Here is a 16,146-nt window from a genome sequence, read left to right as displayed (position 1 = left end):
GATACCAAAAGTAAGAATTTGGGAGGAAAATAAGTAAACTTTAATAAATACAATCAAAGGTAGAAACTTTGCATTATTTAATTCAAAGTTGTTTTGTTTACTTTGAGGATTTCTCCCATCTTTTCAATAGCACATAACCTGTAATAATAAAGTGCCTGCTTAAATTATTCACCTTTCCATTATTTACCTAAGTGCTTGCAAAAGAATTCAGAAAACGTGCAAAGTGTACTGATAGTCTTTGTAAATTCAAGTGAAAACATAGCATAATTCACATGAATAAATTTACTTTTTTTTATATAGGAATGTATATCATGATAAAAGCAACAATTGTGTGATCACATAAATTTTATGGAAATAATGAGTTAATTTTCACCACCATAATCAAAAAGCCTGAAAACGTTCATCAACCAAATGAAATTCTGCCCTCCTTCCCTTCTCAAAAAAGCGCACCTAGTATTTTAAGGATTCAAAGCTTTATGAATGTTCTGGGTTCAAAGGAAGAGGGAAAAAAGCTGTAACTGTAAAAAATGTATACTTCAATATATGTGAATGCTATTTATTAAGAAAAGAGGATGATCATGAAATATTTAGAAAAGTATACAAATACAGTTTCTCATGCCGTATGTAGATTTTGGTGTATCTTGCACAGGTACAATCACTTAGCAATGCTACATACTTCATTCACATCAATATACAGCAAACGTAACAACTGTCATCTCAATATATAATGCAAACTTCAGCAATGAAGTCCTCTTCTTTCTTTTGAAATAAATTACCTTGAGTTTTTCTGGCCTTGATAATTCAAATATCCATATTATTGAAATGAATCTTCAGAAGGTTTTCAGTAAATTCTTCTTTTACCCCAACAGTAACTTGAAGTATGGCTTTTAGGAAAAAAAAAAAAAAAGTGCACTGCATGCTCACAGATGAATAGAGGCTTGCATTATTACACAAAAACCACAGGGTATTTTAAAATACAGATTGTAACCAAACATGTCCTGTGATATCACATTTATCTGATAAGATTATCATATTAGTAATTACTGTACTCTATCACAAATTAATATAGCTATTGACTCAAAACTCAGGACCTAATTCAATCTGTATAATTTCACATTATATAGGTTTCTGCCAATTTAATATTCATACATTAGGATAGTTTAATGTTTTCCACATGTGTTTGAAAACAGTCCAATCTGGCTAAAAGCAGAAGTAGCAAGCTCTTCACCTCAATTCTTTGTACACTACCATCTTGAACAGTGAAATCAGGAACACATTTCTGGAGTAGAAACTGTTTCAAAACTCCTACTGGACAAAACAAGCGAGCCACAGAAACCTTTGAGATGTACTCAGCAGAAAGCAGCTTGGCAACAGACAATTTTACAAACCTCTCAGAAATCTCAGAGGCTGAAATGCAGAAATGTAAATATGGGACAGGGGGATTTGTATATCCAATTTAGACAGAATTTACAAACTAATTAATGATGGCAGCCCACATAATCTAGCATTTGTTCTTGTGTAAAAGCTTAGCAGTACATAACACTTCTGTATAATAAACGTGGAGTGATTCAGCTTGAGTTTCATGGAGTGGCAACTTGATCGCTGCTACACTGGAACATTTTATCACAGATCTAATTTTGCAAGCGGTAATTCTCCTTTGATCAGTTGCTGAGTTGAGAAGATAATTGAGGGACAGTGGATATCTGGAGGCAACTGTATGGGACACATTCAAAATCCAAATAAGCTATGTAAACAAGAGCAGCTCATCTTTCCTAAACTCAGAATGGTGGTACTCCCTATAAATGGATCAACTACCAGCATGCCACCACAGCGTGCTAATCATGTGCACACTCTTAAACAGTCACTGGTGGGCTAAGCTTACTGACGCAGCAGAAAAAGGGTTTGAGGAATAGACAGCAACACCTGCCATGGATGCAAGTCAGCCTAACTAGCTTCTATTTTAGTGATATGATGCTTAACTACTACATTTGGGAAAGACGAAAGCAAAAAAAAATCAGTTTATTTTTATGAACTATGCATAATGTTAAAATACCCATTCAAAACAATCTACACAAAGTTCCAACTCACAGCACCAGGTAGAGATAAAGGTTTTATTTGGGAGCATAGGAAAAAAGAGTTACCATGTAGACAGTCATTTTACATAATGAGAGAAGCTCTGCAATCTCTTGCACTTTATGAGATGCAGGAAAGCCTTGATCTTACATATGGAAGAAGGAAGTCAGTCACTGCCTTTACATATGCACCTAAGGATCATCTTAGTCCTTTAGGCACCTTAAAGGCATCACAAAAATGCCTAGCAATATTCAGTCCCTCAACTGAAGCCATCTTCACTCACAAGGACTACTATCTAGAGAGTTTTCCTAATGGAATATGAGTTTGAACTTCCTACAAGATGCTGACAACTACAGCCAAGTCATCATTCTCAACTGACAAAAATGAAAGTGACTTTGATGGTTAATAGGCGCCATAAAGTTTACTAGTCTGAAAGAAAAAAACCCAACTCAGTCACAATACCACAAACACAAGATACAGACACACAGAGATTTGTTATATCTAAAGCCCTGATGCACATCACACACACAAATATATTATGTACCATTATGCATTCACTTCATAAAACCTTCCATGAAGTTTCCTCCTGTACACAGGAAGAAATGCACACATAAAAGTGCTCAAAACATCTCAACACAATTGTAAGGGCATTCACTATAACAGTGACATTTTATGAAACACATCCAGGTGTCCCATATCGCTCAATGACTTCAACCAGCATGTTTTTTCCACTAATGCTAGATTCTGTAGTCTTGAATGCCACATATTCCCAAGCATATTTCTTCTGCTTGGGCATAACAGGAAATAAACTGAAATGAGAACCAAATAATTTATGCTCTCATTATGAATACACACAACTAAATTAATTGCAATTCACTGAAATCATTTATCCCTGCTTTGACGACGGTAGCACTTCTCTGCTCACATCAGTTTGTACTCTGGAATTCTCTTTAGTTATTTTTTAAATCTACATGCACATATACTACATAAAAGTACATATATCCCTATAAAATGTCATAAATTTAAATTCCTCTGATTTAACCCATTAGACAAAAGACTAATAACCAAATAATCCTGAAAAATCAAATCATGCCACAAACAATGCTTTTAATAATGGATTAAGTTATTTCTCTATCTTGAAAGCCTAATCATGAAGAAATAGGCCTTGAATCGGTTCCATATGCCCATAAACTGCAAGCAGAACTTGATATTTTCTTTTTCAGTTCTGTATTAGTGTATTGTGCTTATTTTGAGTATCTCCTTGGGATATGTTGCCTGGCAAAATCTTGGAGAAGATTCTCCTGGAAGACATGCTAAGGCACATGAAAATCAACAAGGTGCTTGGTGACAGCCAGCATGGCTTCACTAAGGGGAAATCCTGCCTGACCAATTTGGTGGCCTTCTATGATGGGACTACAGAACTGATGGACAGCAGTAGAGCAGCTGATGTCATCTACCTGGACTTGTGTAAAGCATCTGACACTGTCCCACACGACATCCTTGTCTCTAAATTGGAGAGACATCAATTTGATGGATGGACCACTCAATTTGATGGATGGACCACTCAGTGGAGAAAGAACTGGCTGGATGGCTGCACACAAAGAGTTGTGGTCAATGGCTCAATGTCTGGGTGGAGACCAGTAACAAGTGGTGTCCCTCAGGGATCGGTGTTTGGACCGGTCTTGTTCAACATCTTTGTTGGTGACATGGACAGTGGGATTGAGTGTGCCCTCAGCAAGTTTTCTGATGACACCAAGCTGTGTGGCTCAGTTGATATGCTGGAGGGAAGGAATGCCATCCAGAGGGACCTCGACACGCTTGTAAGGTGGGCTGATGCCAACCTTATGAAGTTTAACCATGCCAAGTGCAAGGTCCTACACCTGGGTCGGAGCAATCCCAGGCACAGCTACAGGTTGGGCAGAGAAGAGATTCAAAGCAGCCCTGTGGAGAAGAACTTGGGGGTGTTGGTTGATGAGGAAATGAACATGGGCCGGCAGTGTGCACTTGCAGCCCAGAAAGCCAACCGTATCCTGGGCTGCATTAAAAGCAGCGTAACCAGCAGGTTGAAGGAGGTGATCCTGCCCCTTTATTCTGCTCTTGTGAGACCTCACCTGGAGTATTGTGTGCAGTTCTGGTGTCCTCAACATAAAAAGGACATGGAACTGTTGGAACAAATCCAGAGAAGGGCCACGAGGATGATCAGGGGACTGGAGCACCTCCCGTATGAAGACAGGCTAAGAAAGTTGGGGCTGTTCATCCTGGAGAAGAGAAGGCTGTGTGGAGACCTCATAGCAGCCTTCCAGTATCTGAAGGGGGCCTATAGGGATGCTGGGAGGGACTCTTCATTAGAGACTGCAGTGATAGGACAAGGGGTAACGGTTTAAAACTTAAACAGGGGAAGTTTAGATTGGATATAAGGAGGAAATTCTTTTCTGTTAGGGTAGTGAGGCACTGGAATGGGTTGTCCAGGGAGGTTGTGAATGCTCCACCCCTGGCAGTGTTCAAGACCAGGTTGGACGAGGCCTTGGGTGATATGATTTAGCGTAAGGTGTCCCTGCCCACGGCAGGGGGGTTGGAACTAGATGATCTGAAGGTCCTTTCCAACCCTAACTATTTTATGATTCTGTGTTCTTGCACTAAGGTAATTCCTTGAGTTACATTCTCATACTTTAAGTGTTTTCACTTTCAGACATTGCTTAGAAATTACTTCCTTTTTCTGTTTCTTTCATTATTGTAATATTTAAAAGCATTTCAGAAGTTTCCTGTCATACAATCTTCACCTCCTCCTATAAAAATAGCAGTTTTTCTTTATCCATGCCCTTTCTATATGACCTCAGTCTCCTAACATTTGAAAGAACTGTGTTCTTAGAACTCCTTAGATCTTATTTTCTTTTGGTATATGAGATTTATTACCTGTGAAATACTTTATTGCCTTATTTACTGGCTTCAGTGTCCCATTCTGAGAAAGTAGGCAGACCAGCTACAGGCACCCCTGAAGACAATGATATTAATGACTCCAGCTGATATTGCTACTTTTCCACCCAATGGACAAGTGAGTCCTGTTCCTGCAAGAAGCATGTTTCCTGAAGCACTTTCCCAGCTTACCCCAAGTGCTCCCTACCTTGAGCAAAGCCAGACATATACCTTGGCTTGTTTCACAAAAATTGAGAAGACTACATTCAAGTCGCCTACCAAAGAAAAAGAAGTCACTTATATTTTCCATAAGCAGGACCACTCAGCATAAAACCAGGCAAGTCATGAGAAGGAGAAAAAAAACACCAACCCTAAAGCTTATTCTCTCCAAGGAAGTGGCTTAAGACAAAGACAGTTCCATAATGGGAAAACAAAAATCAGAATCAGTGTATTTCTGTAAACCCTTCCATTTAAGGATCTCCAAGTCATTTAAAGTCATTAATTCACTGAGCCTTTCAACACATCTTTGTTCATGTAGCACTGAAAAATGAACATGTGAGCTCTTCCTCTTAAATTTGATATACATAAAATGAAGAAAAAATACTTTTTTAAAATGAATGTTTAGGAAATGGTTCAGTTGCACACATTAGAAAACACCTTAACAAAGCTAAATTTCCTTCACCCAGCAATATAAAATTAGCCATTCAATTATCAAATAAACAACTGAAAAGAGAATTTATACAGCAAAAACCTATGACTAAGAAATTCAATTTCCCCTCTAAGCACGGAGAAATAGGTGCCAAACTTGGAGGAAAACATCCTGCTACTAGCTCCTTCCAATTACTGTGCCATCCCAGATGTACCACTTAGCCCTATCAGCGGTCACTCTAACTTCCTTGATAGTCTCTTGTAGATACTTACATGCCATTTATCTATGATATAGGAACCAAATGTTTTACACCAGTCCAACATCTCCAAATCAAAAACTGGTTTAACAGCATTTGACAGATCAAAAGAATGAACAGGCAGTGTACAAGGACACTGATTATGGTGAGCAGCTAACAAATCCTTGTTAAAAAGCTCCAAGTTTACATAACTGCATTATTTATATTTCAGTTGAAGTATAACAGAAGTTTCAGATTCAGCAATCATAACATTTGGACTCTCCTTGTTTAACATTAAGGATGTGGTACTGGGTTGCTGAAAACCTGGGCATATGTGACAAGCATCACAACACCAGATACGGAGCTAGGTCTCTGACATCTTCTATCTCACTCTTTGTAGCTTGTTAGATTACTCGTTTTTTTGAGAAGGGTTCATTAAATCATTCTTCCTTTTCAAAATCAAATGCCCTCATGGCTGAGTTTTCCTTGCAAGGCATGGAAAGAAAATGGCAACTGGTATAAGGAAAGATACCAATTTTTTTATAGCTGCCTCCTTAACATATCAGCTGCAGTCTGTGTAGCCCATTATGGAACAAAACCCAACCAACCAAAAAAACCCAACCTTGCCCAAGCCAAAGACTGTCCTACAGGAACCCACAAATTTAATATGCAGCAAAAGAGATTAATATTCAGGAGGATGTTCTGCCTGTTCTTGTTCATACGTTAGCCATTCTTCTAGTATGATATAATGAAGCATTGCCAAAACATTCATTTTCATGAGGAACATCAAGAAAATCATCTGACTTTAGCATAATTCTTGTTTCTATACCATGCTCTTCTTCCAATTTACTCTGTCTGCATGCATTTATGTTTCAGATTTTTAAATTTTGGGGATAAGTTGTAACACGTGCCTGCAATTTAAATAATCATTCCATTAATTACTATAACGTAAAATACAACAAGCTCTGAACAAAACTCCTTTCATGAGCATCTTTACAAATGAGCAGTCCTATGCCAAGACAAGGCTGAAGATGTCATTTAACAACAACAGTGTAACCTAAAATCTTGTTTAAAGTTTCTTTTTGCTACAAGGCTAAATTGAACAGTTACATTATTTTTTTCATCTTCAAATCAAGACATACAGTACCCATGTATTACAGTACCCATGTAGGTAAGATTCCCTTACTGGACATTCATTGGATGGCAGGAATTCTTCATTATATCATTTTTTTCGTTAAGGCATTTTATTAAGACTCCATTCTCTACATCCTCTCCAAGCCTTATTATCATTTTCATAGCCTATGGTGAGACTGAAAAGAAGCACTGTAGATTTGACAACAAGAAGCACAGGAATAAAGCAAGAAATTACTATGCAAATGGTTCTGGGAGAAGATAATGTTAATAAATATTTGCTGATAGGCCTTCTGCTCCAATGGGTGTCACATTTATAATGAAAACTTAACAGTAGTTTAAGCCAAAGATCAGAAGCCTCAGATTACATGTTGCTGATGGATGACAAAAGAGGAAAAATACTTCACTGTGTTGTCAATTTAGAGTAATGAAGCCAAGCTCACTACCTTAGATGACAATATTTTCTTTACGTCTCACATTCTATAAACCTTTTATTTACCAAGAAAAAAAAGAAGTCTTTTTGTTCAAGCAGTTACTAGCAACTTCCACAACTGTATTTCAAAATACTCAGATACTCTCAGAGCTGAAACATGACACAGAATAAGCAACATTAGGTTTGTCTTTGGAGGAAAAAGAAAGCTAAGGAAACAAGTTGCAGGAAAGCACACCACATTTTTACTCTGCTGTTTTTTTACTTTGCTGTAGAGATAAATCATTTATAAACTCTGACATTAAAAGAAAAATGAGAAGGGGAGAAAGTGCTACCATGTGATTACATAAAATTTCAATTTAGTCTAAAGTGCCAGATGATGTTTCAGAAAAAAATTAACCAACCTGGGGTAACTAAACTTCAGTAGGGGTAAGTAGAGGGAGGACTTACACAGCACGAAAGAAGCATACAATTCAGGAGTGACCAACCTTCCCAGATATTCAGTGACATGCAGAGAACTCTACTTCCATTTGAGTGTTGCCGCTTTACATACTGCTACAAAATAATTTCCTTTTTAATTCAAACCATGCTGTGATTTTCAGTTCTTACAATACAGAGCTCCCATGTATTTTTGTGTTTATTCACGGAAGACAGCACTCTCAAAATCATAAATCCAGGTACGTGTATGGATCAGGGGTCATCCTGATAAAGGAGTGAGAAGAACTTAAAGGTCAAGTTTGCAAGCAATACTTAAATTCACAGAGCTTTTTCATTCCTAAGTCTGTGGGGGAACGTTTCAGGGAGAAAAAAATTAAAAACAAACCCAAAAAACAAACAAAAAAACCCACATATTCTGGCAGCACAGTTAGAGACAGAAATCCTGAAAAACAGCCTGCAAGGTATTATAAATATTAATATTAGGTATTAGAGACACAGGGTTAAGAGCAAGCCTGTTAACAGCAACATCTTGTCAAAATAGTTTTGTGCAACAAAACTGTAAGAAACTGTATGCATTTTACCTTAAGTAAAACAGGCAGGAATTAGTATGCTTACACTGTGCTTCCACTCTTACCACAAACTACAGAAAGAAGTCATTGTGGATAGATGTATGTGAGTGCTGGGGACATGCCTCCATAGGAACTGAAGACATCCCAAGAACAGTAGTCTGAATATACTACTGCATAATATTGTCTCCAAAGACTCCCAGTGGAGGAAAGACAACGGCTAATGGGCATGCTTTCCAGGTACTAGTACTAGTGTACCAAAAATGATTCAATAAATTATTTACATGGTTAGATTACAGATACTCTTAGTTTCAAAAACTTGAGGTCAAACTCAGTAAACATCTGACAGGTAAATCACATAGGCAATGTCTTTACAAGCTGATTAGGAAAACGGGCAGAAGACTGTATGTCTTCACTGGAAGTAGTGTTTTAGATAAAAGTCCTTAGATAAAAGTCAATACAAAGAAAATTAGGTGAAATGATAAGCACACACATAAAAAAAATAAATCAGACTAAAGCTATGGCACCCCAATCACCTCATTGATATCAAGCTCCATGCATTTGCAAAAGCAATGAAACAATTGTTACAGTGGCAAAGGTATTTTGACCTGGAAAACGACTGTCTTTTCACAAATGCTCACTTAGATTTGTTTGATCCTGCCAGCTGAAAATTAACTGGAAGAAAACACAGCAAAAGTCCAGAAAAATCCTGAGGAGTACTGGCATTATGCTCCTAACTTGATCCTAAGAAAGAGCTTTATGAACTCAGTTCTGGCTGAAAGTGTATTTGTTACTGTTAAGAATATGTTTTGCAGACTTCAAAAAACAGGGCCCAACAGTCCACTATTGTAGATGCAAAATTGTCATTCTGACTCATCAGGGATTCACCGAGACCACTGATGTGAACTATGTCATTAAAAGAAAAAAGAATTTCAGATCACATTCAGGTGTAACATTATTTCAGATATTACGTGATCTGTGTTTGTAATTGCCTGCTTAATAAAAACAGTGCTGGAATTTAAATCAAACTTCCTTGCCACTTTAAAAGGAGAATCTATCTAGTAGGAGAGGTTCTTTAATAGTATGGAAGAAAACGCACCTCCCAGTTCGTAATTAGTAAATTAAAACGGGCAGCAAGATGCAGTTCTTAACTGCAAAGGTAAGGGGTTATTTAAGCAATTCAACAGTGCAACAAATAAATTCATCACATCCTGAAATCCTTAAATTGAACTTGGATGTGTCTCTAAATGTTGTGTTCTAGTTCAATTGCAGATTTATTGGATTTAACAGCAAGCACTGGCATGTTAGGGAAACTACTATCCTCTACTGAAGGAATTAGTGTTTGAGATTATTTTGTCTGGTATTGTAGATAAGGTAAGACTCAGTGATTTCTTTGGTTCCCAGAGTCTATGAGCCCCAGTGGATGCACTGATTCTGATTCTGTTTATACCAAAAGAGTCAAGTTAAACCATACATGCCTTAGAAATTTATCTTCGAGATTACTTGAAACAAGTTTGCTTTGATTAGTGTAACAAGATTTATTTTCAGCTAATTGGTAGATGTCCCTTCAGACTCGACTTCACTCTGGCAGCTGCTTGCTCTACACCAGAGCAGTCCGGTCACATTCCACTCATGTTCAGCAACAGGATCAAGGAACAAAGAACGAAAAAGTAGAAAAAAATAAAGAGACCATTTCTACAATATTGTGGTTCCTCAGAAAGTGCCCCACTGTGTGTCTGTGCTGTTACTGGTTGTTGCTCTAACAACTACACAACACCAGAAAGTTGAAGTCTGCAATACAGTTGCTGCTGTAGGCAATAAACTACATGCTCATGAAATAGATAGCCCAGAAAATAACATAGTGAGTAAAGGGATTTCAGCTTCGGGATAGGTAGCACATTTACAGCAGCACAGTTTCTTGCAGCTTACGCACACTCAACTACCTACTAAAAGCTTCTATTTTGACACATTTTAGAATTTATCATTTGAGCTACATGCTTTTGACCACTCAAGACAGATTAAAAATTGCTATTTTTTCACCCAGACTCCATGCATGCTCCCTGTCTTTCACATAGGCACCTCATTTAGTCTTTCTAAACCTTTATTTTTCCAGCAGCATGTTTTTGCCACAGAGGGACCGTGTGGCAAGGAACATCCAGAGGGGCTGGGTCAGCTTCCTTCTGCGTAGTAGGCAGCTGTCAGTTCTGAGAACCCCCATACTGGATGGATGAGACCCTGAGCAGTCAGCTGAACAGCCTGCTAATCAGCAGCCAGCAGAAAGAACACAAACTCCAGCTCTCCACTCATAGTTATTGAATTAATGCATAACAATTTATGTGATTAAGATTCTTATCTTGGTTATTTAAAGCAGTTGAAGTAACTTTGATGCACTGCATGAACCTAGCAAAGGGAAGACTTGAAGCAGCCAGGGCAGCGTGCTCACTATCTGTCAAACCAACCCCAGGTTTTCAAATGAGGAAAGCAGTACAAAGTAGAAATTTAAAATTATAGATGGCTTTATTTGCCCAATTGATCCACTGATTTCAAGTCTGGATTATAGTAACAAATATTTCTGAAGCAAAACTGTGAAAAGATAGAAAAATAACTGCATTTAGTCTAAGACGGGAAGTATACGCCTATCATTCCATCACCTCCCAAGAATTTAAGCAGAAAATAAGCATATTATGATCGAAAACATGGCCCATCTTTGCCAGAGTAGATGTCCAGTGCAATAAAGTGCAACAGATAGGTTCACTGTCTACTAAAACCTGCTCTTTCCTTCTGCCACTGGAGTCTTGACATAAAATGCTACTGAAATATGTAACTTCAATTTCAAACAGGTCTTCAAATTTCAGTGATGCTCGGTATTAAATACATTAACAGCCCTTCAAATGTATTTCTTGCATGTAAAAGACCATCATCTAAAGAAACCTATATCAGCAATTAAAGAGTTCTAAGTATCTCTTCAAAAAAGTCTGGAAAGGTGGCTGGAAGTTCTACTTGAAACAGTCATAATAAAAACTAAATAATCTGACAAAAAATATTATTTATAAAGATATTTTAAACCTTTTGAATTTTGTTTTATTAATAACATGCCTATTATGCATAAAAACAGTTTGCAATATTAATTTGGGTTTCTAAAAACAGACAAAGGCAAGGTATGCCGTATTTATTCAAGTACTAGCATCTTGCTATAAAAATACAAAGCAACACAAAATACTTCAGAAATTAAAATGTGTGCACATTTCTTCAGAGTTAGTTTTCTGATTAATTGCGCACTTCCTCTAAACAAATTTTGTCCACAAGGTTTCCTAGATTTAAAAAAAAGTTTTAAATTAAACAACAAACTCCCAAAGTACAGCACAGAATTAATGTCCAGTCATTTGTCTCTTCAGCTGTGACCAATTTCACTTCCAGTTTACAAGCACAGTTAAATAGGTCAAAACCCTGGGATGCTTTAGCATCCCCCACCTTCTGGGGCAGAGTACTGCACTACTGCACACTTTGCATTAGCTTCGCTTTCTGCAGGCAGGAAAATAAGGGACTCGATCAACCTAGCAGAAAGTAAAAAACAGAATGAATAAATAAATAAACAAACCCAAACAAAACAACAACAACAAAAATTTAACTCCTCAAGTATTATTTCTTTAGGCATATCTCCAGACCCATAACAAGTTACTTTTCATCTTCATTTAATGAAACCTTTTTAAGACAGAATTTTCAAGATCCAGAAGTTGTATTTTCTTTCTGCTCTAATTCAGACTCCTAATCATGAACCGTACCAAACAATCTGTGAACACTTAAATGAATATTTAACCTTAGATGCACCCCTAAAGTCTCAGATAAAATGCATATGCAAAGGTAGCTGGCTCTTGGAAAGTCTAGAACACCCTTCAGCCACGTTGCTGATTCATTTCATGTATCAGGATCCTGCAACACCTTCTGCATTCGTAAATTCCTTCCTTTTATTTTCATTTGCCTCTTGACTTAATCTGTACAGCATACTTCAGCTCTAACCCAAATCTCTTCCTTGTCACCACCCATTTAAGCCCACTACCATCTTTCCAACTAGTGTGCATGTTCATGAAAAAAAGCATGAGGAGAAGCTACACATTTAGGTTGCAGAACACGGAAATCCCCAGCTTTTATCCATTTTTGCAATAGCTCATTCTGCTCTGTCCCATTTCTCATAAGCCTCCAGTAAACTTGGGCTTGATCAATGAATAAATATCACATTGTGAACAGCATGGTAATTTTGGGTAAAAGCTTATCAAGCTATTTGAAAAATGTTTACAAATCCAGTACCTTTTTATAAATTAAATATTACAATTCTATACTGTAATTAGCAAATCACACATGAAATCATGTCAATTAAAATTTCTTTTGTAATAACTTAATACTTTGGATACATGTTTCAAAACTAATCTTTCCGTAAGTTATACTTTTCTAATTTTTACCACTTTTTTGCTAGTGCATATCCTGACATACTTAATGAGCAACAGGCTGTTTCTGCCTCTTAACTGAATTAATTGTCAATGAACAGTATGAAACACTAGATACCAAACACTGCCTCTTTTCAACAAAAAAACTAAAATTGGGGGAATTTATGAAGTATTTAAGTAAACAACTAGACTACAGACAATCCATTAGTTGCTGGTAGATTACTTTATTGATTTGAATTTTAAGCTTCCTTGTCCAGCTGAGAAACATTACCTACAGGAAGATACCAACAATTTAGAGACCATGCAATAACAATACAAGTCTACTATAAAATGAAGAGAACAACATCAACTCAGATATTTTTTTCCTAGCAATGGTAATCTGAGGTAATCTCTAAAACAAAGTCATTTGACTTGTTAGTTTTGATGAGGAGGAAAGAGGAAAAAAAAAAAAAAATCCCTTGAGGGAGAAATACTTGCTAGAGATGATAAATTACTAAAATGAGCAAGCGCTGGCAAACGACAAACAAAATGAAGAAGGGACAGCAATATTTTTACTTGTTTCTGCCAGATTTTCACTTGTTTCTATCAATAGTTACTAAGAGAAAGTCTGGTACTACACTACTTTCATATAAGCTTTCCTTGTAATTATATCTAGAAAAAAACAAAACAAACAACAAAACTGAGGATGTTTTCATTATGATTTAATCCCTAGTAAATAAACTTCTGGTATTCCAGTTTTGGCTTTTCTCAAAGTCTGTGCCCTGCTCACCAGCCAAAGCGACAGAAAAGCTTAATTCTTATTTTCAGACGTAACCTGAGTACACAGGTGCCAAGTGCTACTCATGTTCCCTTAAAAAGGTTGCTACAAATGATTACTTTTAGAGGATGGACTTACTATTCAGAACCTTACTAGAGACATATCACGCTTCAGTGGCAACATTAACAAATCTGGACAGAGTACACTAATTGCAATTCCTAACAATAATCTTCAGTTCTTTCCAACTAGTCTGCTTTTTCTTGATGAAGTGATTTGTGACTCTTTATCCAGACATGCCACTATAAACCCTAGAAATCTTCCTTACCTCTTTATTTTCTCCATGTTCCACTTAAGCATGTTCTGCTGATTAAAAAAAAAAAAAAAAAAGCCTCCTTTTCTGTTTGCATTTCTATGTTGAGTTCCAGAACTATGCTTTCATTCTACTTATTAAGAAATAAAACATTTCAGGATGTCATCATTGCAAACACTCTAGGCTGAATGAGAGGAGATCACACAGAGGTGAAAACTTCTAATCCAGTCTGAGCAGAAAGGCAGCTTTCTTCCCTCTTTATCCTCTCTCTGCTTCCTCTAAACTATCCTAAAGAAAGAAAATGGAAACTGCTGGGTGGAAGTCACAAACTTCCAGGTGATATGTTCTGACTTCAAATTATGTTATTACAGAATGTCTGAAGAAAGCAGAAGGGAAACCAGCACCCTAGAGACCTGCTCTCTCGGTCTTCTAGCTCTGTAAAAGTCTAAACTTTACCCAAGTAAACAGCTAACAAAACAAACAATCAAAGAAGAACATAACCACAACCACCTCAGAAGTCTCTAGACCTGGAAGCATCCTTTAACTACCTGAACACAGATATCATAGAATTATAGAATCCTAGAATAGTTAGGGCTGGAAAGGACCTTAAGATCATCTAGTTCCAACCCCCTTACCATAGGCAGGGACACCCCACACTAAACCATGTCACCCAAGGCTGTCTACCCTGGCCTTGAACACTGCCAGGGATGGAGCATTCACAGCTTCCCTGGGCAACCCATACCAGGGCCTCACCACCCTTACAATAAAAAATTTCCTCCTTAGATCCAATCTAAACGTTCCCTGTTTAGATTTTAACCCGTTACCCCTTGTCCCATCACTACAGTCCCTAATGAAGAGTCCCTCCCCAGCAACCCTACAGCACCCTTCAGGCACTGGAAGGCTGCTATGAGGTCTCCAAGCAGCCTTCTCTTCTCCAGGCTTAACAGCCCCAACTTCCTCAGCCTGTCTTCATACAGGAGGCGCTCCAGTCCCCTGATCATCCTCGTGGCCCTCCTCTGGACTTGTTCCAACAGTTCAATGTCCTTTTTATGTTGAGGACACCAGAACTGCACACAATACTCCAAGTGAGGTCTCACAAGAGCAGAGTAGAGGGGCAGGATCACCTCCTTCGACCTGCTGGTCACTCTCCTTTTGATGCAGCCCAGGGTACGGTTGGCTTTCTGGGCTGCAAGCGCACACTGCCTGCTCATGTTCATTTTCTCATCAACCAACAGCCCCAAGTCCTTCTCCACAGGGCTGCTCTGAATCTCTTCTCTGCCCAACCTCTATCTGTGCTACTTCACGAGCTTGGCATCAGCCCACCTCACAAGCATGTTGAGGTCCCTCTGGATGGCATTCCTTCCCTCCAGCGTATCAACCAAACCACACAGCTTGGTGTCATCGGCAAACTTGCTGAGGGCGCACTCAATCCCACTGTCCATGTCAGCAACAAAGATGTTGAACAAGACCGGTCCCAACACTGATCCCTGAGGGACACCACTCATTACTGGTCTCCAGCCGGACATTGAGCCATTGACCACAACTCTTTGCGTGCGGCCATCCAGCCAGTTCTTCATTCACCAAGTGGTCCATCCATCAAATTGATGTCTCTCCAATTTAGAGACAAGGATGTTATGTGGGACAGTGTTGAACGCTTTGCACAAGTCCAGGTAGATGACATCAACTGCTCCTCCCCTTTCCATCAGCTCCGCAGCCCCATCGTAGAAGGCTACCAAATTGGTCAGGCAGGATTTCCCCTTAGTGATGGCTGTCACCAAGCACCTTGTTGATTTTTCATATGACTTAGCATGCCTTCCAGGAGAATCTGTTACAAGATTTTGCCAGGCACAGAGGCGAGACTGACTGGCCTTTAGTCCCCTGGGTCATCCATTTTCCCCTTCTTGAAAATGGGGGTTATTTCATATAATTATGGGGGTTATATCAGACACGATCCAGAGCCACCACATATGCACCAAATGCATCATACCACAAATTCTTGTCCAGTCAAAAATCTGACACTTTCACAAGTTGCCTACCAGAAAGTTTTGTCCGTTGAGCTTTCGCCTTTCCCTCAGGTACCTCCTACACGACACACTATGCGACTTAGAAAATCTTGGTCCTTTATAGAAGCTGTATTTCTCTGTTCACAGAGCATTAAGAAGACTTCCTTATCCCCTCCTGAGACCTTCAGTGCTCAGTCAC

The 16,146-nt window shown here is 38.3% G+C and overlaps 1 protein-coding gene across 10 annotated transcripts in view; it reads right to left on the bottom strand.

Annotated features, from left to right (window-relative positions):
• ZNF385B (zinc finger protein 385B) overlaps window positions 1-16,146 on the bottom strand; it is a 177,025-nt gene that overhangs the window by 111,656 nt on the left and 49,223 nt on the right. The gene's annotated exons all lie outside the window — the stretch shown is intronic.

The sequence above is a fragment of the Pezoporus occidentalis genome, unplaced genomic scaffold, assembly GCF_034315485.1.
Source record: "Pezoporus occidentalis ecotype Australia unplaced genomic scaffold, CSIRO_AGI_Poc_V1 ctg66, whole genome shotgun sequence".
NCBI classification, from domain to species: domain Eukaryota; kingdom Metazoa; phylum Chordata; class Aves; order Psittaciformes; family Psittacidae; genus Pezoporus; species Pezoporus occidentalis.
Note: the sequence above shows the minus strand (reverse complement) of the source record. Positions and strands in the feature narration are given on the sequence as shown.